Here is a 22110-nt window from a genome sequence, read left to right as displayed (position 1 = left end):
TTGATAAGCCACAGTAACTGGGATGCATTTAAAGTTTGTTTGAGCCTTCCTTTAAAGGTTGACGGAAGAGCAACACAGGTTTCACATGGAAACATCTCTCAGGAAGGGGAGAAACTCTGTTTGGACATACATTTCTACCTCTTTGCTATGCCCAATTTAGAAAAACAAATATATCTTGCAGATGATTTTTCCGATTACAGTTTAAAATGCATTAGGTGGGTGGCAAGGGAGAGATGAGAGGGGCAGAGCTGCCGGTGGAGCTGTGAGAAAAGTCAACAATGCACATCACCCGTTGGTGCCCGAGGGACAAGTTCCAGGAAGGTGCCAACAGCTCCGTCGATCTCACGACCGCCACTGGCCACGCATCAGCTTCAATTCAGACCGATCGCAATATGCTTTTTGCCCCAGGATCGTGTGCATCCTTGACTTTGGCCATGCTCAAAATAAGGATTTCATGGTTATCAGATCTCTTCCCATTGTCAGACCCTGGAGGGGGAAAATAGCGCGGAGAATCGGGAAGCGGGGGTAAGATGGGCACTGGGCTCACGGCAACACACGGGGCTTTGTTTCACGCGATAACCTGGGCTGGTGTTGCTGATTCGGTCGCTGAGTTCACTGAATTCTCTGAGGGATGGACACGTCCAGTCTGAATGGTGGCCTACAGGACTAGACGTGGTATCCTTCAAGACTGGGCGAGCTCACATCGTGATTTATTTTTCTTTCCTGGGGTTTGTGACTGAATCAGACGGGAGAGAGGAAGTGAAGGTTTGTTCTTTCTAAAGATTTATTTCGTTACATCTGCAACAAGTCAAGAAGAGAACAGGGCAGAAAGGCTTTTGGTTTTGGGCCTGGAACAAAGCTCAGTACTTGAGATAAACAAATGGGGGGAAAGGAATTATCAAAGAAAGAGCTGGCCACAGACTTTGTTATGAGCTTTACTGTAACAAGCTGAGAAACTTTGGTAACTTAAACCAAACTGAAAGCGGACCGGACTTGCGGGGTAAAAGGAAAAGCAGATGATTGAGGTACCTCGAGGAAGAAAATGTTCTGTCTGTCTGTCTGCCTATCCATCTCTCCTCTGTTGCTCTTGTATGTGGAGGTACTTGACACGGAAAATATCCCAAGCTTTGGGTTAGACGACCCAGCGGATTTCTTAGGTGCGTGAGTTGCCCCACCATTGACTTCGGTAGCCATGAACAAGCTCTGTTGACTCATCCACCAAACGAAGCAGTGGTGCTCTCTTAGTTTTTGCGACAAGCACCGAGATACCCAAGTTGCGAGACAACATGTAGGTATTGATGAGGCCGGGAATTGCGTACCGGTGTGTTTTACCTGCCAGGTGTGATGTGTGATTATACGCACAGCCAGAAGCTACATGTACACACAAGACTTTTCTCTGAGTTGGCCGCAAAATTTTCAAGTATTTTATTGCAAGTAATTTTCCAAAAACGTTGCGGAACAACAATGACACCTTGTCCAAGCTTCCACTTTAGTGTTAATAATTCCTACCTAGTGCTCGGGCCAGGGCAGGAGCTCAATTCCTTCGCGTAGGCCAGCAGACATGGTGAAAAATAACAAAAGAACTGAGAGGTACAGCATTTGTTAAAAGAACAGAATTTATTTCTCTGTGGGGAAAAGAAAAAAAAAAAAAGGAGAAATGATGAAACCTTCATTTTCACAGTGTTAAATTAACAACAGCAAAAACCACTCAAAAGAATAAACTGCATGTTAAGGAAATTTAACAGAATTACTATAAAATGAATGCCAGCTTGCTTTTCTAGCGTTTGCAAATCCTGAGTCACCAAAATCCCTTACAGCACCTCCTAAGAAGCTTAGAGGAGCGTGCCAGTGGCAGCTACCCTCCACGTATCCTTAGGACCGCAGTGTCCCTCTCGGGAGGTTGGTGCCTGGGACTCTTGGCAGGAGAGATAACCCCTCCAGAAGGCAGCTCACCCCACCGCGGGTCTGACAACATTTACCAGTTACCTGTGCTGAGTGCTCCTTATCTGACTGATACCCTATCAGGCCAGTTCAGGGCAAGGCTGGCGAGATAGCAAAGTGGCACAATTAGCAGTAATTAGCCTAGCGAGAAACCCATTCTGCAGTGGTTCCTGGGGTGGAGCAGGTCCGCGTCTCCTGGTCCCTTCAGAGAAGCTGGTGGGGTTGAGTGGCCATTGGCCTGGTAGCCAAGATGGGGTTTGTGCTGCTGGTTCCCTTTTATTGCTGTGCGCGATGGGGCTGGGTTTGGGGGCAGAGCTCCCTGGCAAAATGGGGTGTTGGCGGAGGTCCCTCCACCCTGGGGGTGGGAGGGTGCGTGGGAGGCTCGCACCTCCACATGGGTGCACAGACAGGCCACCCCATGACGTTGTAAAGCCATTAGTCTTACTGGAAGTGGCCAGGCTGATCTTGCACGTGACGGTCCACGACCACAAAGCACCTTGCTAGGACCTGCTGCCCCTCACTGGTCTGCCTGGGTTGAGGAAATCGCGGTCTGGTGGGAAATTCAGAGAACTGGAAAATGTACAGTGAGACCGGGGGTTTTCGAAAGCAACCAAGCCCTCGAGATGACCCAGTCATCAATACGTCCTATAGAAGAAGAGGGGAAAACTTCAGTAAAGATGAGATTTGGGTTATCACACACAGGCTGATTTGCATGGCAACCTTTCTCGCCCAGGGCTGGGGAGGCTTACCTCAGTTTCTTGCTCCAAAAGTTGGCTTTGCCTATACTTTCTAAGCACTCACCCTTGAGGTGAGGGTTGTCCTGCCCACAACCCACAGTTCGGTCCTGCAGCGTGGTCGGGGACGTCCTCCCTCCTCACCATATGGCTCGTGCGTGGTTAAAGCTCCCCGTGCATGACATCTCCGAATTAACGGGTTGGACGTGACAGTCATTGGTGTTGCTGGCCAGAAACCTGTAAAGCAGAAGGGAAATGGTTTTGGTGGCAGAACTACAAATACTCAATAAAGCACGGCTTGTTTTGGTGCTTTTTTATGTGGTTCTGCGCTGACTTTTCGTCCCCTAATTCACAGCAGAAGTGAAGCAGAGTGTAGTAGAGATTGAACATGAATCCTTTGCGCTTGGTTAATGGGAACAATTACAGAAGTTTCTTCTTTTTCTTTTGCCAAGCTGTGATATGAAATCATTTGCTGGGTTCCTGTTTCCATGGAAACAATTAGTTTCATACCGTTTTATATATTGCACATCAATGAAGTGATTAACTAAATGAAGGCCAACACTTCATAAATGTATTGTCTCACGCAATAATCAAGTAGCTACCAAGTACCACAGCTAAATGCACTTAAAATGCAATGAAACCAGCTCCATAAAGCGCTTATGCGTGCGTGAATATTTATTGATCTGATACGGCACATCACTTATGAGCCAAAAATACCAAACGTGGGCGTTTAGGTGTTGCAGCGCTTACTGGCTTTTGAGTAAAGCTTCATTTTCTCAAAGGATCTGGTCGCCTTGAGCCATCTCCAGGGAAGGGTTTAGGGACTTCTTGTGTGATGCAGATGGACTTCAGCTGCCGACGACGCTGAGCCCATCAGCCTCCGGTCCATCTTGCAGGCAAAGGCAAGCCAAGGGCAGATGACTTGCAGGACCTCCTAGCCCTGTGGTTAGTGTGCTCGCAGGGACGTGCCTGGTCCCCGGCCTTTCTCCAAGGACTCTCTACATATTTTCTTCTCTAAAACAAAATATACAAAGAGTCCACCCGGCACGGAGTGGAATTCAGGGCTCTGCCCGCTCCCTCCCGAGCACATCTGGGAGCCTTTCCCTCGCAGAGCTGAGCAGCTGCACGGCGAGAGAGGGAGGGAGGGAGGGAGGGAGGGAGAGAGGGAGACTCCCATGCTCTGCCACGGAGGAAAGCGAGGGCCAAAGCAGGAATTGAATTCAGGGACGCTGCGGTGGGTGGCTCAGCCCCGAGGCTCGTCAGTGGGACGGGGACAGGATGGCAGGGAGGTGCAGCCTGGGCTGGGTGATGGGCAGGGATGACTTCCTGGACTTCGGGCTTAGTAATTCGTTTCTGAAAATGAGCCACTTGCTTAAAAGGCTCAGTAGGAGTTGGAGTAGCTTACTTTAATGAGTGGCTTATTTTAATGAGTAGCTAGGGAAGAATTCACCGTGCAGCCCTCTATATTGGACCCTGGATCCTTATTTCACTGGGCAACGGATTGGAGTCTTTGCTGAGACCAGCCCTTAGAGAAAAGGAAATGACATTTTCCGCTTCGTACAAGAAGGATTTATACACAAGTCGTGCAAAAAATGATAACTTGATTTCAGTTTAGCAACTTAAGAAAATCAGAATTTTTCTTGGAGCATTCTCTTTTTTCCCCCTTTCCCTCTCTTTATTGAATACGTCCTGGGAAAGCGGTGTGATGCACGTAGAAAGTCTCTCCCTGTTCCTGACGGGCAGTCAGACCACGTTCAGTGACCCCTTCCACAGCTATTTCATGGATGAAGCCAGTTAGTTGGCCCTTCCAGGCAAATGCAACAGAAATTTCTCAGAGAAACTTCACATGAAGTCATTTGTTGACCTGATCCCAAAGGACGATGTTTCCACACAGAGGGAAATGGTTCATTGACGTGTACAAAATGGACCCTAGCTGTCCACTGCAGTGGTATTTACCGTAATCCTTTCTGCTGACAAGCTAGCGGGCGGCGAATCACAACACGACACAAAAAGGAATGTTCTGTGATGGACGAAAGCAATACACAGAGCTGCACCTCCATCCATTTGAGATGGACACCCATCTACTTCCATCTCACAGAGCTGTTTTGCCCCTTCTCCTGTGTTGCCCCTACCATATGGCTTTTCTGCTTATTATTTATACTTCCCTTTGGTTATACCACAGCATCTCGGTTGCAGCTCATGCTAAAAGCATCCCTGTTGCCCTTGTTGAAGGAACCAGGGATAGGCTGACGCATAGCAGGGCTGGCTGCCTTACCCGATCCTTCCTTGGTCCGCTTGGACCAAGCTGCATGACCAAGGACCAAGGTTGCAGAACATGCATGGGCCACCCTCATCCAGAAGGCTTTGAAGCTGGGCCTGCCTCCGTGCCTGGTGCATGTTTGCCTGCAAACAACGCAGATGGGCTGCGAATCTGGAGAGGAGAACAGGCTCAACTCTGCACTTAATGGCCAGTGTAAACATCCCCCTGAAATCTCTTTGCAGAGCCAGCCTCAACTGTCTCTCTGCTATTCCCCACTCCCCTTTTACCACCCAACCTCCTGACCTTGCAAAAATATGTCTCCGGAGGGTCAGAGCTTGGGCCTGGAGCAGATGCTGATGCCTGGGACCAGGGGTGGGTGGCCCGAGGGCTGGACTGTGCAACATTCCTATACGGGGTCTCTGGTTGAGATAAGGCAGCCCCACGCTGTGATTTACTCCAAGGAAGCCGAGTTCGAGTGAGTCCTGCATGTTTCCTGGCAGACGAGGCAGGAAAAGTCCTGTAGAATAAAAACCTTTCAGTCTGTCAGTAATGGTTTGCTTTAGAAAAACATCTAATTACGCGCAGCTAAAAGCACCGTACTGGTCTGGACCACAAGCCGTTGCTCACAGCCTCGGAGCCCAAACGCACTGGAACGTACCGGGGACTGAGCTCATTTATTTCTGCTTCAGCTAACCCTGGGGCAAATCCTTCTGGTTTTGCAAACTCCCCCTGGTTGGACTTCAGTAGCAAAGGTGGGACAAAGAGCAGCAGTGCTTCCAAGTGAGAAGAGCCCATGTGAGATGCTTAAAGTCCCTGTGCAGGGTCTGAGGAGGGTCAGGACTTCAAAAACAAGTTGACGAGCATACATCTACCTAAAACCAGTAACTCCGAGTGCAGCTGCTTTGGGCCAGCTGGGAAGAGAGCAGTGAACGCTAAAACAGAAGAGCGGCCCCCATCCCTCAACCCCTCCTCTGAAAGCTGGTATCGGTGGCCTTTCTCTCCTAAAACTGCCCTGACACAGAGTTTAGAGGATAGATCTGCAATGGGCGAGCAGCGAGGTCTCTCTTCTGCCGGAGAAGTTTGAGCCTGCAGTTGTCCCCATGCGATGTGGGTGCTTCTAGGTTCAGACAACGGGCAAACTGAGGTTCTAGGATTGCAGTTCTGGTCTGAAATGCTGAAATACCTTTTTTTTTTTTTTTCTTTTAAATCTCAAATTTACTGTACCTACAGCTGTATCTGCAGTATTCGAAAAGTCATAACCCATCCCCAAAACAGCTGCAAAAGAGGGCATGAGTTCCCTATCCAGAGGCCCAGCAGTATGGAAACATAACACAGACAGAGTCTGAATTCCCTCTCCAAGGGGATTTGCTTCGGGCAGTTTGGCGAGACGATGGTGTCTATGTCCCCAGCATCCCAGCCTGACGTTTCCTTCACCTGATCCCTCACTTCCCCACCATGCTGCACCCTGAGCCAGCCCTGGGTCTGGGGAAAGGGGTGAGCCAGCCACACCAATGTGCAATGGCTCTGGCGAGTTTCCAGGGAGGGAGACCTGCAGTAAGACTCTTCCAGCCCCATAGCACATCCCCACCGGAGTGCAAATATAATCACAAGGCCCCCAGGTAAGAAAAACCGGGCATATCGATGCACAAGCGCGGTTGGCGTGACTGTCAAGAAAGGTTTGGGCTGTGCACAGCATGACCACAAGACAAGCGGCGCACGCATTTCCAGAAACAGTCACTCTTGCAGTGAACGCGATGCCGCAGTTAACGCTCTGCCTCGTAGACAGCAAATTATCCATGAGCCAGCAGTGTGCCCTTGTCGCCAAGAAGGCCAATGGCATCTTGGGCTGCATAGGGAAGACTGTGGCCAGTAGGTCGAGGGAGGTCATTCTTCCCCTCTACTCTGCACTGGTGAGGCCACAACTGGAGTACTGTGTCCAGTTCTGGGCTCCCCAGTTCAAGAGGGACAGGGAACTACTGGAGCGAGTCCAGCGTAGGGCAACCAAGATGATTATGGGACTGGAGCACCTCCCTTATGAGGAAAGGCTGAAAGAGCTGGGACTCTTTAGCCTGGAGAAGAGAAGGTTGAGGGGGGACCTGATTAATGTTTACAAGTATCTAAAGGGTGGGTTTAAGGAGGACGGAGCCAGGCTCTTTTCAATGGTTCCCAGCGACAGGACAAGGGGCAATGGGCACAAGCTAGAACATAGGAAGTTCCGTTCAAATACACGGAAAAACTTCTTTACAGTGAGGGTGACAGAGCACTGGAACAGGCTGCCCAGGGAGGTTGTGGAGTCCCCTTCTCTGGAGATTTTCAAGACCCGCCTGGATGCAGCCCTGAGGGATGTGCTTTAGGCAACCCTGCTCTAGCAGGGGAGTTGGACTAGATGATCTCTAGAGGTCCCTTCCAACTCTGAAGATTCCGTGATTCCGTGATTCCGTGATCTCCCTACACCTGCAATTCTGGTCCCTGGGACACCTGGTCCCCATGCCACCAGCCCCAGTGAGAACTTGGAGCTACCAACCAACCACTTTCCCAGATGCGACTGGTTCTTCCTCGCATCCCTCTGGGTTGGAGCCAGCCCATGGCTCAAGGTCCTTGCCTAAGAAACGCGCTTCCAGCACTGGTGGGTGATTGTTGAGAAATAGGTTCAAGGCGAGAGGAATCCAGATGAGTATGAGTTATGACTCCACATCTAAGGTCACACTGAGAATGTGACACCAAACCCAGGACCGAATTCTTTTAATATATAAAAAACCTTCATCAAGGGTAACAGATGACTTTGGAATTCAAGCACTTACTTCTTTTTTCCCATATATTTTATTATGCAATTTCTTCTCCCTAGAAGAACACCAAGTTCTCCTCTTAGTTTTTTAAACAAACCAAGAGAGATAATACTAATAATCTGGTTCCAAAGCCTGCGACAGTTTCTTTCATTGCGTCAGCGCAGGACAACGACTGGTCTTAACCCTGTCTAAGGAAGCTCATCGAACTGAATCAGGTAACAAACAGAAAACATACAGTTTACGCAACAGCGTGCAACTCAGAAATCTTCCCTTGGCAAAACAATAGGGCCATTGTATTCCCCATCTGAGCAGTCGGTAAACTCTACTAGTCCGTGGCTGTAACGAATTAAAGGCTTTTCTGCAGCAGATACAATTGCTGTTCGTTACTCAGAGAAGCACATTGTCCGGGCGCCTGCAGCAGGCTAAACGCATGCGTTTGTGTTCCCAGCAGAGACAAAACTTGCAAAATAGTGGAGGGGAAGGTGATTACCAGGCTTGAGTGACTCAACTCTATGCTAATTTCTCCCGTTTCATAGGATATTGTTTCTCAATAACATGGTAGTAGCAACGCTCACAGCCAAAAACTCTCTCTGATAGCAGAGCTTGAGAGCCTGGTTGGATGGACACACTCCTCTGCTACCTGGACTAACAACAGTCATGGTTGTTAGACTCAATCTATTGGAATTTTTCAAGATTCAGCTGAACAAAACCACAGCTGACCCGAGCTAGTGCTGGTGATGGACCTGCTTCGAGCAGGAGGTGGGGCTGGCGGCAGCATCAGGACCGTAGGTTAGAGGATGGGGTATCGAGGCACCAGAGTAGACCTTTCTGCCATTGGATCAGTCAATGGTTTTGGGCAAGGTACCAAGTCTTCCCTTGACTATATTTCCAGCTCTAGTCTGTCAGCCTGGTCTATGTTGGATGGAAACTCCTCTTTTGGCTGGACGGGGCAGAGGTAGAGGCTACCCGGCAATAGGTACGGGGCATTTCCAGCGGGGTCTGCACCACCGCTGGAAAGCTGTAGCTATTTGAACACCAGAAATAGTTAAAACTGATCTACTAGCACTTCTGATAGGCCTGTAGCAGCAATTAGGGCTTATGGTAAGACAGAAGAGATCAAATCCCGGTGGTGGAAATTAGGAAGTGAAATGCCAAGAACAATAACTAGAACAATGTCACGAATTTCCTCCACCACAGCACTGAAGGAGTGTGACAGGGAATATTTTGATGGGCCTAAATAATTCAGAGCATTGGTTTCACTGAGGAAATTCCAACGAAACATGTTCGACACTTGTGTTTTCTTTTTAAATGTTAGCAATGGTTTGAATTTCTATCACGGGCATGCGCCATTGGAGTGGATCCTGGGCTCCTCTCGTGCTGCTCCATGGGCTCCAAACCAGCAAGCAACTTCACAGAGCTGGGAAAAGGGAGCCGAGACCTGTGAAACCGGCTTTCTCCTGCATCCCCTTTCCCAGAGCGCGCACATACCATGTGTCATGTTGAAACTGGATGCACCTGCTAGAGGAGCTGTGTGGGGGCAGACGTTATACACCAGTTATAAATCCTTAGGCTATCAACAGCCTTTAGTAAACATTTGGACAATCCTTCCTACCTCTCGGTCGTCCAAATATTTGCATCATGCGGGGCTGCTAGTCGTTTCCTGACATGCTGCATATCTAAGAATATCCTCCGATCGTTGGCCGGTTCCAGCGCACCGTGATGGATAGTCTTATTGGGTAAAATAAATGGCTTGGGGAGAAAGAAAGAGAGAAAAAATCTATCTGTCTCCCGATAATAAATCCAGGTCAGGATGGAGTGAAACAGCTTGCAGTCGTGAATGGTATTTTTAGGGAGCTTTTAGGATCTGATCCGAAGCACCCAAGGGTTAACGATGAACAGCCCTGAGCTCAATTAGTGGATATATTTCCCTTGGTGACTCGGACCGCTTTGGACCAGGCTCTCGGAGAAATGGTTGAAGATGGTCCTGAAAGCTCTTCCTTCCTGCTGTTGGAAATAGCCGGAGCCAACTTTGGATATAAAAGAGGAGCCGGCTGCACCGAAGCCGGGTTTGGCAGCTCTTCCTCCGGACCAGAGCATCTCCCAGGTGAACCGCGGCAGGAGACCCCGGCGAGGCACAGGGCTTGCAACCTGCGTGCAAACCATTTAATGCAGCAGAGTTGTCAAACAGAAATAAAACATACTTTTTTCTTTTTTTTTTTCCTTCTCAATGCGGAGAGCGAAAAGCAGACCAGGCTCTGCTTTAGCAGTTAATTGGGTTTAGCAGTTAATAGACTGCTAAAAAAACCCACCAAATCTGTGGTTTGTGATTAAGACTACTGTGCAAAATAACAACGTTAGGAAGATTAAGCCTTGCAACACAATAATTTTAGCCTTCTACTCAACACACGGCTGGTACTTTATGGCTAAATATACACTATAATTAGCCAGCGGATTTTCTGATAGCGTAGCAAGTAAAATAATCAACCTTCAGTTTAACGGCAGCATAAATCTGCTTAGGGCGCAACGTGGCTTCCCCACGGCGGCTTTGGTTCAGACCTTTTGTTTTAATCTTCTCTCCCCTCTCAAGAAAACCACCAAACCCACGACAAATAAAAGCGACGGGGCTCGCTGTGGTGCGATGGTTGAGGCGGAGGGTGCCGTAAATGTGTTTTCTCATTGAGGTGCGGGGCTAACCCCACACAGAGGGTTTGCTCACACACACACCCCCTCTGCCCTGTTACCACCAGGTAATTCCCCTCTGACACCCCCCCCGGTTTCTCCAGCGTCTCCTCTCGCCCCCCGCCCTGGGTCATCACTTCCTTTTGGGAAGCCCAAAGCTCCGACCCCTCCTTGGAGAGACTAAACAACATCTGCAAAGTCGCCTCTCTCCCCTCCAGCCCTCCCGGGGGAAAAGAGCCGGTCCCAGATGGACAGGAGAAAGCCGGTGTCACCGGGGAGGGCGAGCGGGGCTCCCGGGGGGTGCCGGGGAGCAGGGATGTGGCGGAAGCATAAAGCACCTGTTGGGAGGCTATTTAGGGATTAGCCAAGTGCTGACAGACAAATTGGCAAGATTAATAAGAGCAATCAAGGCTGTGTGGGCTCGAGTTGTGAGCTGACATTAATGTGACATCACTTTCATCTGCTTTTGCCTCGCACCGCATAGCTGGTCTGCGGCATCATTAGTGCTTCTAGAGAGCAGCGCGGTCGGATGTGGGGGTTAGAGGAGCCGGGGGGGGGTGTCTGGGAGGGTGTGGGTGTGTGGGTGTGTGTGTGTGTCAGGGTAGGGGACAGCCCTTTGTGCCCGTCCTTTAGCTGGTCCCCACGCAGGGGCTGCCCACGGTGACCGGCGCAAGGGCTGTCCCTGCTTCAGGGCTGTGTGTTTCGGGGACCCCTGGACCCCCCAACCCTGTTGCCCCCCACCCCAGGCACCTCTGCGGGGCCTACCTGGGTCTGACAGCACAGCCTTGCTTTTGGTGACATTTTCTCCAAAGCCGTCTACTCTACCGCGTTTGGGGGTTTATTTTGCCCTGACAATCCCTCCTACAGAATCGCTTAATGTCACCGGGGAAAAAAAAACAACAGTGTTTTCCCCCCCAAAAAAAGAAAGAAGAGGAAAAAAAAGCATCATGGCATAAAGGCTAATTCCAGGTGCGAGGAGAGAACAAAGAAACCCTCTCTGCGGTCAGCCCTAAGCCCTGCACTGGGAATGTCCCCTTTCTGCGGGGAGACCATTTGATCCCCTACAGATATTTTAAGGGAGAAAAAGCTGGTTTCAGGGTGTTTCTCTGCTCCCCCCCTCCCAAACCCAGGGGGAAATCCCCCCTGCAGCTCTAGTGCAGGATAACCATTGCACGGGGAAAACTTTGGGTAGGGTTTTCTCCTTTTCCCTTTTTCCCCTTGTTGTCTTGAATCCCTTCCCTGCTAAAGTTTCGCTCGCCCCAAATTTTGATCGCATCCCCTTCCAACGGCGACTTGTTTACCCTTCGATTTCCTTTGTGCTTTGGTCAACGAGGAATCATAACAGTAGTAAAACATCTGAATGTACAAAATCCACCAGGTCTGCCTGGCTCTGCCGGGGAGGCTCCTCCACCGAGAGCTTTTGCCCACAAAAGGAAAGTGTTGAAAAGGAGCGAGATGCCAAATGCTGCGCGCACGTTTGGTCACAGAGCTCATGGGGGGGAGAAACCCGCTCGCTGGGACCCAAAGTGAATCCCTCCATGCTGAGAAATTACCGAGTGGGGGCAAAAAGTCCGTAAAAATCCAATTTTTCTACACTATCAGCAGTTCAAGCACGCAAATACAGACGGGGATAGAAACAGTTGGAGGGACAGGAATGATTTTGGAGAGAAGGTTTTTTGTTAAGAAAATCAGGAGACTGACCCCAAAGTCAGACTCTAAAATCAAAGTAACAGGACGATGACTTCTGCTCCTCCAGCAAAAAAAAAAAAAACAACTTCTGTATTTTTATTTTTATGTAAGTTGATTAATTGATTCCTGCTTATTTAGCATTTAAAAGGACTGGAATTTTTTTTTTTTTTTTTAACCATCCTAAATGGGTAAATTACCGGGGGTTTTGCAGCGAATTTCAGGTTGCACCCGGCTCCACCCGGCAAGAACAAGCCCCTGAGCCCGACCCATCCCCACCGCGCCTGCGGTCCCCCCCCCGCCCGCAGCCGAGGTTTTGGGGGACACGCTCCCGTTTGCCACCGGGAACCCCTCTGCGGGGTCGGGGCGGGGGACTCAGGGAGGGCGAGCTGAACCCCCAATTCCTCTGCCCTCCTCCAGAAGCCCCGGGCTCGTTTTCGTTGGTTTTTATGGCTAATTCTTGGAGGTGCTTTTCCCTGCAACCCCCCTCCATCCCTGCCCGCTGCGGCCGGGAAACGCAGCCCCGAAACCGGAGGGAAGGGGCAGCACGGGGGCTCCCCAAAGATCCTAAATGTCTTTCTGCTAAAAATAATAATGATAATAAAAAAAATTTAAAAAAAAAAAAAAAATCATTTTTGCTCCCAAAAACTGATTAGGTTTAAAGTACACAGCTTAGACCAATCCGGCAGCCACATCCCGGGCATTCAGTGGTCTGTTTGTAATCTCAGCCTTTTTCATTAACATAAACACTACTTCAACAAAAATATACACGGCCACCTACTAAGCCAGTGAAGTAAACGAGGAGCCGGTCGCGCCGCTTTCGGGGCGGGTATCGAGCCGCGTTTAAGGGGCGCGGAGCGGCCGCGCACCCCGGGCAGGAGCTGCTTGGAAAACCCACGGGGAAACGGGGGTTCAACCTGTGTTTTCCTTCGCGTCCCTGTCCCCTCTGTGTGTGTGTCTGGGGGGGCGGGTGGGTGTAAGAGGCAAGAGCCGTTCACGCACCGCCAATTCCCCTCTCCGGGAAAAGATTAAGGCAATAATAAAACACCGACACGAATCCCCCGCCCACCCACCCACCCAAATCTAAGCGCGGGCTGTGATTTTTTTGCCCCCCCACCACCCCCACCACCCCGTCGCCCCGTTTCGCGGCGTCCGGGGGGCAGGTACCCGCCGCCCCGACGGGACGGGACGGGACGGGACGGGACGGGCTGCTCCGCCTGCGGGAGAAGTTTCCTCCCGGCTCACCCCTCTTTTCCAAGAAAAATTACATTGTCTATGTCTTAGTATTGGTTTTGCGGGAAATCAATTTCCCTTTTCGTACTTGCTTTCTTGCCTGTTTTTTGTTTGTTTGTTTGTTTTCGTGCTTTCCCTCTCTTTCATTCTCCCCTTTTCTGCCTTTCTCGCTTATCTTTCTCTTTTCTTTTTCTCTTTTCTCTTTTTCTTCTTTTCTTTCTCCCGTCCTTCCTTTTTCTTTTTCTTTTTCTTTTTCTTTTTCTTTTTCTTTTTCTTTCTCTTTCTCTTTCTCTTTCTCTTTCTCTTTTTCTTTCTCTCTCTTTTTCTTTCTCTTTTTATTTTTCTTTTTCTCTCTTTCTCTCTCTCTTTCTCTGCCCTTCTCCCTTTCTTTGTCGTTTTCTCTCTATTTTTATTTCTTTTTCTTTCTTTCCTTCTTTCCAGCTGTTCATCTTTTTCTCTACTTTTCTCTTTATTTTTCTTTTTTCTTTACTTTTTCTCTTTCCCTCTATTTTTTCCCTCTTTCTCTCAATTTTTCTCTTGCTCTTTATTTCTTTCTAATTTCGTGTTTCCCTCTATTTTGGCTCTCGGTTTCCATGTTTCTCTGTTTCTTTCTTTCACATTTTCTCTTTCTTTTTCTTTTCATTTCTCTGTCTTAATACCTCTCTTTTTCTCTCTCGTTTCTCTTTATTTCTTTCTTTTTCATATTATCTGTCTTTCTTTCTAGTTCTCGTTCTTGATATCTTTTTCTTTCTCTCTTTTTTTTTTTTCTTTCTGTCTTTCGCTCTTGCTGTATGTAGTTCTGTATGTCGTTCTGTCTGTTCTGTCTTCCTCACGCTCGTGTTCTCTCTCCTTCTCTCCCCTCCAGGTCAGTCTCTCTCTGTACCCATTTATCTATTTTAGTATTTTTTGGAGACACTTCTGTTTTCCTCGTCTGGTGCTGCGGGGCAAATCAGGGCTCCGCTCCGGCTCTGCCCTAAAGCCTCTTCCCGCTGTAAAGAAAACCACCTTTCCCGATGTGCCAGCGCAAATTTCCCAACGCGTCTGTGTTTGCTTTAATCACAGCAATTTCACCTTCATCGGGAGGGTTCCAATGCCCCCCGGGGGTCGGACCCGCTCCCCCCGCCCCCCCCTCCCCGACGGCAGGTCTGTGCGGGCAGATTTCGATACGCTTTAAGGGCTCAGCATCGTGGGGTTCCGCATCGCCCCGTCCCACGCGTGGGGGGTGGGAAGGGACACGGGTGACCCCGGGCACCGGCAGATCCCCCGACCCCCGCTTCGGTGGGGGAAACACCGCTGCCGGGGGGGGTGAGGGCGGGGGGAGGAGGAGAAATGTCCCTTGAGCCCGCCGTGCTTTGGGTGAAGAATTCCAATTCCATCGTTTCCAAAGGAGAAACGAATAATCCTGTAAGAAAAAAAAATTATTATGCTGCAACCTAAGCCCTCGGGCAGCACCTTTCCTCGCAGGTAGCCCGCAAAATCTGCTGGAGAAAGGGATTTGCTTCCAGCCCCTTGGCAGGAATTCCCTCATTCGCCGATTTTAAGAGGGTTAGATGCAAAATGATTGTGTGTATTTTAAGAACTGGAATTTAAGGGAGATTAAGAGCGCGGAGCTGAGGGTGCTGCGCAAAACGCGCTGGGGTTTTTTATAACCCAGCGAACGATTCTGAAAACAGGAAAAGCAAAACCACTCCTGCGTTCGTTATTCGAATTTTTAGTGAGTTCTGCGCCAGTTTTTGTGGCTTTTTCTTTACAGATTTCTTCCACTTCCCTCCCCGGCTTTTGCACACGCACATCCCCTTTCCCAAAAAACCCAGATGCGCAGCGGGAAGATGGATGTACCCGCTCCCGTTATCAGCCTGATTCTCACAAAGAAACAACTGCTTCGCTGCAGAAATCGGTTGATTTCGGGGCACAATAATCAGTGCAGCGGAAAGCCTTCACACCCAGGGTCGGGCATTTCGTGTATCCACTGAGCATCTTTCCCGGGAGCGCCGACCGAGCACGCTGTTCCCTGCAGAACATTTTTAAAGCTCCCCCCCAGAAAAAATCACTTATAATATTTAGCAAGGGACCGGCCGTGCAAAAGGGATCATCTTACGAGGAACTCTTCTGTTTTTTCTAAGGAGGTGGGAAAAATGAATAACCAATTTTCAGTGTCTTTTAACTCTCTGCGCCGGTAACTGCAAAGCAAAGGGGGTACCAAATCTGCAGCATCCCGTGGAGTGGCTCCAGAGCCCGCTGGTGCCCTGCAGAGCTGGCGGGATCCAACAATTAAGCGATATATCATTAGTTGGGAACTTAGTCATTAAAAAGAATAACAATAATAACGATAGAAAACAGTTTTTGCCGGGAGGGGTTCCAAGGAAGGCCCTCCCCACGTCCCTGCGAAGAGGGGAGCCGGGAGAGGGGAACTGCGGTTGTTTGCAGAGGGGATTTTTCACGTTGTTTGCGAACGCGAGTCCTGAAACTGCCGCTTTGTGTTGGGGAAGGTGGGGGGGACGGAGTTTAGATGAGGGATTTATCACAGCAACAAGGTTTAAAAGCCCAGGAGGCTGCGCTGGGACACGGGCGGTAGCTGTGCCGGCTGGACTCGGACCGGGCGGGGGGGGTCTCCCCGGGGCGGGCGGGCAAATCCCCCTGTAGCCCCTCCGAGCCGGGCCGCGGGCCTTTGCCGTGGCCAGTGAAGCCCCCCCACCTCCCCCCCCCCCAGCCTAGCGTGTGCTGCCCCTTTGCCTGGGGGCTGCAAGGCCGCTCTGCAGCCCAGCCCCTCTCCCTGCAGCAAAGGACACGGCCCAAGGGGGTGGCTTTTTTCCCCCACACAGGGATGCTCCGGGGCTCCCTCCGGCAAAAGCCGCTTTTTGCGAGTGAAGAGGATCTGGCCGGTGCCGGGTGGGAGCTCCGTGAGCAGAGACCAGAGGGACAAAATCCCTCTGCTGCCCCAGTGGTCTTCTCGCAAGCCGAGACCCTCCGGGGGCTTTGCTCCCCCGGCCAGGTACCTGCGGAGGTGGGTACCTGCCGGCAGGTCGCTGTCACGGAGACGGTGCCAGCCTTTCCCCACTCTCCCGGGGGATCCCTGCCCTCAGCATCCTTCGCTGGCAGCCGCTGCTCTTGCCGCATCCCTCCCCACGGGGGACGGCCGCGTCCTGCGTGGATGGCTCTGCCGCCGCGGCCCCCTCTCCCCGCTCGGCAGGTGACAAGGCAGAAGGAGCGGTGGCTGCTGGGGACCCCGGTGCAGGAGACCCCCCTCTTCCTCCGCGGCCAAGTGATGCTCCTGCCTCGGTGGTCCCGGGGAGGGGGGCGGGGGGGGCCGTGCTGCACAAGGTCCTTTCTCCCTCCGAGGAGCCCACCCGGACGCGCAGCACCGGGGACGGACCCGGAGACTCTGCACGGTGGCGGGGGATAGTGAGGGTCCCCGCAATCCCCCCCGGGTTTTTCCTCTTAGGGAGCCCGGTGCCCGCATCCCCAGCCCAGGGGACCGGGATTCCCCGTCGCACCGGGCGGCCGCGCCCGGGCACTGCTTTCTCCCGGGACTGAGCATCGAGAGGCAGCACAAGAAGGCCGCATTCTTCCCAAAAACCGACGGGTTTATTTTCCACATGTCTCTATATTTACTTGCAGAGGAAGCCACCAGCTTGGTTTTACCAAGCCCGACAATACACCGGCCCCGTAGTTTTTAGCACCCGTGTAAGAAAATTACCCTTTCCTCCTTGATTTGGGCGATTCCGTTTTAACTTCTCTCACCTCTCCGCGCAGACGGATTTTGTGTGACACCCCGAAACGGGGGGGCCGTAGCCTTCGCCTGCCCGACGCTAAAAATGCCCTCCTCCGCTAGCACCGGCACACCGATGCGATTTCGAGGGGATTTTGGTTCAAAGTTGGGAAGAAAACAACGAAAAGAATTCAATAAGCCTGTAAACAAGGCTGAGCCCCGGGGAAGCCCCTCGCCCTCGCCGTTTGACGGGGACCCCCCGCCCCGGCTCGGCCCGGTTGGGCTTTTCGTTCCGGGACACGTCGGGGGATGGAGGCGATTCCCGATCTCAAAAAAGTTCAGCGGATCCCCGGCACCGCCGTCCCTATTTTACCTCTAACCCACGGCAGTTTGGGGCTAGAAAAGCTGGAAACGGCTCCCCATTTTGCCTGCCTGCCACACTGCTCTGCCAAGGAGCTGGGAAAGGGTGGGGGGGGGCAACATATCCCGAGGGTCCTGTTTGGTTTGAGGCATCCCCAGCACCGGGCCCCGTCGCTAAAGGAGCCCCCGCCAAGGGAAGAAAACTTGTTCGAGAAAGCATGGATGGCTCAGCAATGCCAGCTTGGATTTATATCTGGATTTACACCTGAATTTACAAGTCGGGCTGCCTTTAAGGGCGAACTTGTTTGCTAAGGGATGACCGGGAGCATCACTCCCCGGGTGCCGGCTCAGCCCCGCTCTTTCCCTCGGTACCCAGGTCCTCGGGTCTGAATCCCAGCCAGCCTAAAAAGCATCCCTCCGGGAAAGTATTCTAGCTATCCGTCCCTAAGCAGGGATATAAATACCCGGAGATATTTTGAAGATCTCTGTGGGAAGCGATTGTGTCTAAGTGGTAGCGCTCGGAGCTTATTATCGCTGGAACCGATTCGTATTGCAGGGTTATTGCCAGAAAACGCCTAAAAAATCCTGCGCTGAAGAAGGCTGTAAATTCCTGTGCTGCAATATTTCATCGAAGGACGTCATGGAAAATGTGGGCTTTTTGGGGGGGGGGGGGCAGGCTCGGGACGGGCAGAGGGGGGGAAAAGGGAGACAAAGCAGGGGGGGAGCGTAAGATTTCCCCTTTTTTTTTTTTTTGGTTTTTTTTTTGTTTTCCCTTTCTGACCAAAGCCTGAACTTCTGCCTGAGACACGCTGGGGCTGACAGTCAGCCCGCACCTCCCCGCACCCGCCTTGGGCGCTTCTGCAGCTCTGCTTCGCACCCGCTCCCAATTTCGGCTTGTTTTTCCCTAAAATCTCTACCCTGTCCCGTTCGGTCCTGAAGGCCGGGCTCTGCCCGCACGGAGCCCCGGGGATACGGCTCTGGGTGCTACCGGGAAAGGGCCCGCCCGCCACCGGGCACACGCACACGCGTGGGGAAAAGCGTTGCCTTATGATGGACCCGCAAAAATCGTTGGGGGGGTGCGTGTGTCCCCCGAAATACCACCCCTCCCCGGCCCGTTCACACATACACCCCCCCGCAGCGCCCCTCTCCTTCTGCCCAACCTCGAGCCCCTCGCTTGAACGCACCCCCTCGGCCTTAAATAAACATTTAGGGATCAATTTGCCGCGGATTTGGGGCGAGCGGCAACGGGGATGGCCGTGATTGAATTAAAAAAAAAAAAAAAAAAAAGCAGAAGGAAAAGGGTTGGTGCTGGGGAAAAGGCGCGGGGGGGGGGGTGGGTGTCGGGGTCCTGCGGGTGGTGTTAATGCAAAGCAGGGGCAGTGGGGAGGGGGGACACAAGGCGGTCACTCCCCTCGCCCTGGGTGGTCCGGGCTGGCAGGAACACCCCCCCGGCCCCTCTCCGAGCAGCACCCAGCCCGCCTATAACAATACCACCTATATACATTTCCATACTCGGATTACACCCGGCCTGGTTGCAAAGTTGACTTCACTTAAGCAATTAGCTAGTAAAAATACCTTCGGCGCAGGAAAAGGAAGAAAGCTCGGATTTGTCTATTTTTACACAAAACACCGCCGAGTTTTGGGGAGGTGGGGGGGGGAGGGGAAGGGAAGGGGAGCGGGTTTGGGAAGGAGCCGGTTGGGAAGCCCAGCGGGGCCGGGGGTGGTCGCGGGGAATATGCGGAGCCGGCCAAAACGGGCTCCAAACGGTGCCGGGATTAGCAGGGCAAATTGCTGTAGATGATCTTTTATTTTTTTTCTTCTTTTTTTTTTTTTAAACACACCCCCCCCCCCCTTCCCTGCATCTCTCCCCCGCCGGGGGCTGGGGGCGGACCTGATTAAACCACCCAAACCATCAGCAAACAACAGCAAAAGCGAGTCCCGCTCATCTGCGGGGGCCAACCCGCACCTTCAACCCAGAAGCTTTCCCGTCTTTCCCCCTCCAAAAACACATCCCAGGCCCAATTTGGATCTCAAAGTGCTTCTGGGACCTGCACGGAGGTTTTATAAGCAATAAAGTGTCACCACCAACCCCTCTCCCGGCGTCCATCCCTACAAACCCGGCTCCGTCCGTCCAGCCCCCAACACCATCATCCCCCTCGTACATCAGACACGACACGGCCCGGCTTTTCCTCCCCAAAATTCCCCTTTCCCCAATTCACGGGCTCGGTTTAAAACCCTCCAACGTTTCTGCTATTCCCACGGCGAGGCCTGTAAAACCCGAGGCGATATATTTCCATTTAAAAGTTTGCTGGTTATAATAAATACATCGGAAACCAAATCTTCACGCTCCGAAAAGATACCGCCAGAGTGAGAAAGGACACTCGTGAGAAGACTGATATTCTTTGAAGGGGAATGGTTTAATTTTTTGAGAGGTTTTTCTTTTCTCGTAGATATTTTATTTTCTAGTGAAAATGCTGCCGGTGGCGACGATTTTGAACGTGGGTTTTACACGAGCCCTTTGTGTGGTGTTTCGAGCTCCATCCCCGAGTGTTTTGGGGGCAGTTCGAGGAGATTAAGTCGCAGAGGGATGTAAAGCAAAGAAAAACTCCCTTTTCGCCGCCCGCGGGGAGGCGGGGGGGGGCATTCGATGCGGAGCAGAGCTCAGGCTCGGCGATGCGCTCCCCCGGCAAAAATCAAAAGAAATACAGCGAGAAGCGGGGAGTTTAATCTGCACCAGCCGACCCGGGGATGTAAAAACCCGGGGAAGGTGATCGCTTCCCGAAAAAGCCATTTTGGGGGTGTTTCTTTCCCCCTGCCTGAGCAGCCGCTGTGCTCCGCGCTCCACTCCGCGCCGGCGGCCGCGGACGGGAGGGAGCGGCGGCCGCCGCCTCCCGGGCAGCCGGAGCAGCTCGTTGTCCTCCTCCTCAAGGGAAAAGCTTCAGAAATAACCGCTCCCCCCCTTCTCCCACTCTCTCCCCGGGACCTGCCCCCGGCCCGGGGTTTGCCCAGGGCTCTCCCTGCCTGTCCCCGTCCCCAAAGCTCCCCCTTTGCCCCGGGAACACGAGGGACGGTGCTTTCTGCGGGAGGATTTATTTTCCGGAGAGGGGGCAGACGATGCGAAGGGGAAGGAGAGAGAGGGGGGAAAAAAAAGAAAAAAAAAAAAAAAAGCCCCTGATGTGAAATCCCTCTTGGTCGTATCACAGATGTGACAGGCGCCCCGGAGGCTGCTCACAGCTGCCCGCGAATAACGCGGAGGGAGTTTGGGAACCCGATCGGTATCTATCTTTCTTTTCAAAAGGTATTAAATTATCATTAAAAACTTTAAAAGCGAATCTGGAAGACGAAGGCTTGGGGGGTGGGTGGGTGTCCCCCTCTCTCTCCGCAGAGGATGCAGCGAGACGGACCCACAGCTCTGCGCCGCGGCCTGCAACGGGGGGAGGGATGGGGGGGGGGAGCTTTTTCTTCCCTTTTTTTTTTTTTTTTTTTTTCCCCTTTCCTTTCTCTCTTCCTTTCCCCAATCTTGAAAGGGAGCAGGCTGCAGCAGCCAGCACATCTTGCTCTGCTCCCAGCCAGCAGCCCTGAAAGCCCAGGCTCCTGCAGCCGTGCCACCCACCTTCCCACCCCCCCGGAGCGCAGGTTTCCACTCGCGGTACCGCAAGAAGGTGACAAATTTTTCAAGCGACTTACCTTGAGTGACAGCTCTCCTGATGGGCCGATGCTCAAAAGGGGGTTTGTGGGGGGGTTTTTTCTGGGGGGAAAAGGGGTCTCTGCCCCCTTGCCTTCCTATTCTCCTTCCCCCCACCCCTTGCCCGTGGCATCCGCCGGAGCTAAGCATCGGGCTCCTGGCATTCAACTGCAAACCTTCAGCACAGATTAATATAACACCCCCCCCCCAAAAAAAAAAAAAAAAACAACCCACCCTCATCCCTAGAGCAGCCTCGGAGCAGGCGAGGGGTCCGAAGCCCGTTCCCATCCCCGGACCGGCGGCGGAGGCAGAAAAGGGCATTTCGAGACGCAGCAGGAGTTTTCGCCGATTTCTTTTTATTAAAGCACCCCCGAGCCCGTGTTTACATTGCGCAGTATAAACATCCTGCCCGGGCCCGCCGAGCTTAAAAGAGCGCACGAAGAGGGGGTTTAAAGTGGGTGAAACTCCGCGCTGCGCGGAGGCCGCGGCCGGGCAGCGCCTCCCCTCCCCTCCGCCTTCCGCGGAACCTCCGCGCTGCCCGCAGGCCCCTTCCGCGGCCCGCGTGGGGCCCTTCCCACCCTCCCCCGTGATTTTCAGCAGAGGTGGGGAGGGGGGGGGGGACGGGACGGGACAGGGAGGGGGCCCACACAGCTCCGCGGTCACGCGTGGCACACGCACACACCCCCACAGACACACGCGGGGCAGGGATGCGTGTCGCAGCCCCCGCGTCGGGTAGGGCGGCGTGGAAAGGGCTCTTTAAAAGCTGCCCGCCATCTGTGAGCGGGGAGCGGAGGGGGGCCGGGACAGGACGGCGGAGGGGGCCGCCCGGGAGGGCGTGGGGGAGCGGGGCCGGGGCGGGGATCTCCTCTCCGTTCTTAACGTCTGTCAAGGAGCGGCAGACGCCGCTGCAAAGAGATAAAGCAAAAGGCGAGCGGCGGGGACGGGGCCAGACTCAACAGCCACCGCCATGGGAAGCAGCTCCCCGCAGCACCGGCAGCGACAGCCCAGCTGAAGCCCGAGGGGAGCGGGGGGGGAGT

General features: G+C 52.5%; 1 long non-coding RNA gene across 2 annotated transcripts; it reads right to left on the bottom strand.

Moving 5' to 3' along the window:
- Window positions 1–829: 829 nt before the first annotated feature.
- Window positions 830–21412, bottom strand: LOC128908892 (uncharacterized). Of its 2 annotated transcripts, XR_008466154.1 has the most exons (5): window positions 21308–21412; window positions 5239–5452; window positions 2743–2912; window positions 2387–2586; window positions 830–1625 (listed from the first exon to the last, which is right to left on the bottom strand). It is a non-coding gene; the product is annotated as an uncharacterized LOC128908892 (long non-coding RNA). The 2 variants fall into 2 exon arrangements; XR_008466153.1 differs by lacking the exon at window positions 830–1625 and having other exon boundaries at window positions 1636–2586.
- Window positions 21413–22110: the final 698 nt, after the last annotated feature.

Source organism: Rissa tridactyla, chromosome 4, assembly GCF_028500815.1.
Source record: "Rissa tridactyla isolate bRisTri1 chromosome 4, bRisTri1.patW.cur.20221130, whole genome shotgun sequence".
NCBI classification, from domain to species: domain Eukaryota; kingdom Metazoa; phylum Chordata; class Aves; order Charadriiformes; family Laridae; genus Rissa; species Rissa tridactyla.
The sequence above is the reverse complement of the archived record's forward strand: the minus strand, read 5'-3'. Positions and strand labels throughout refer to the sequence as shown.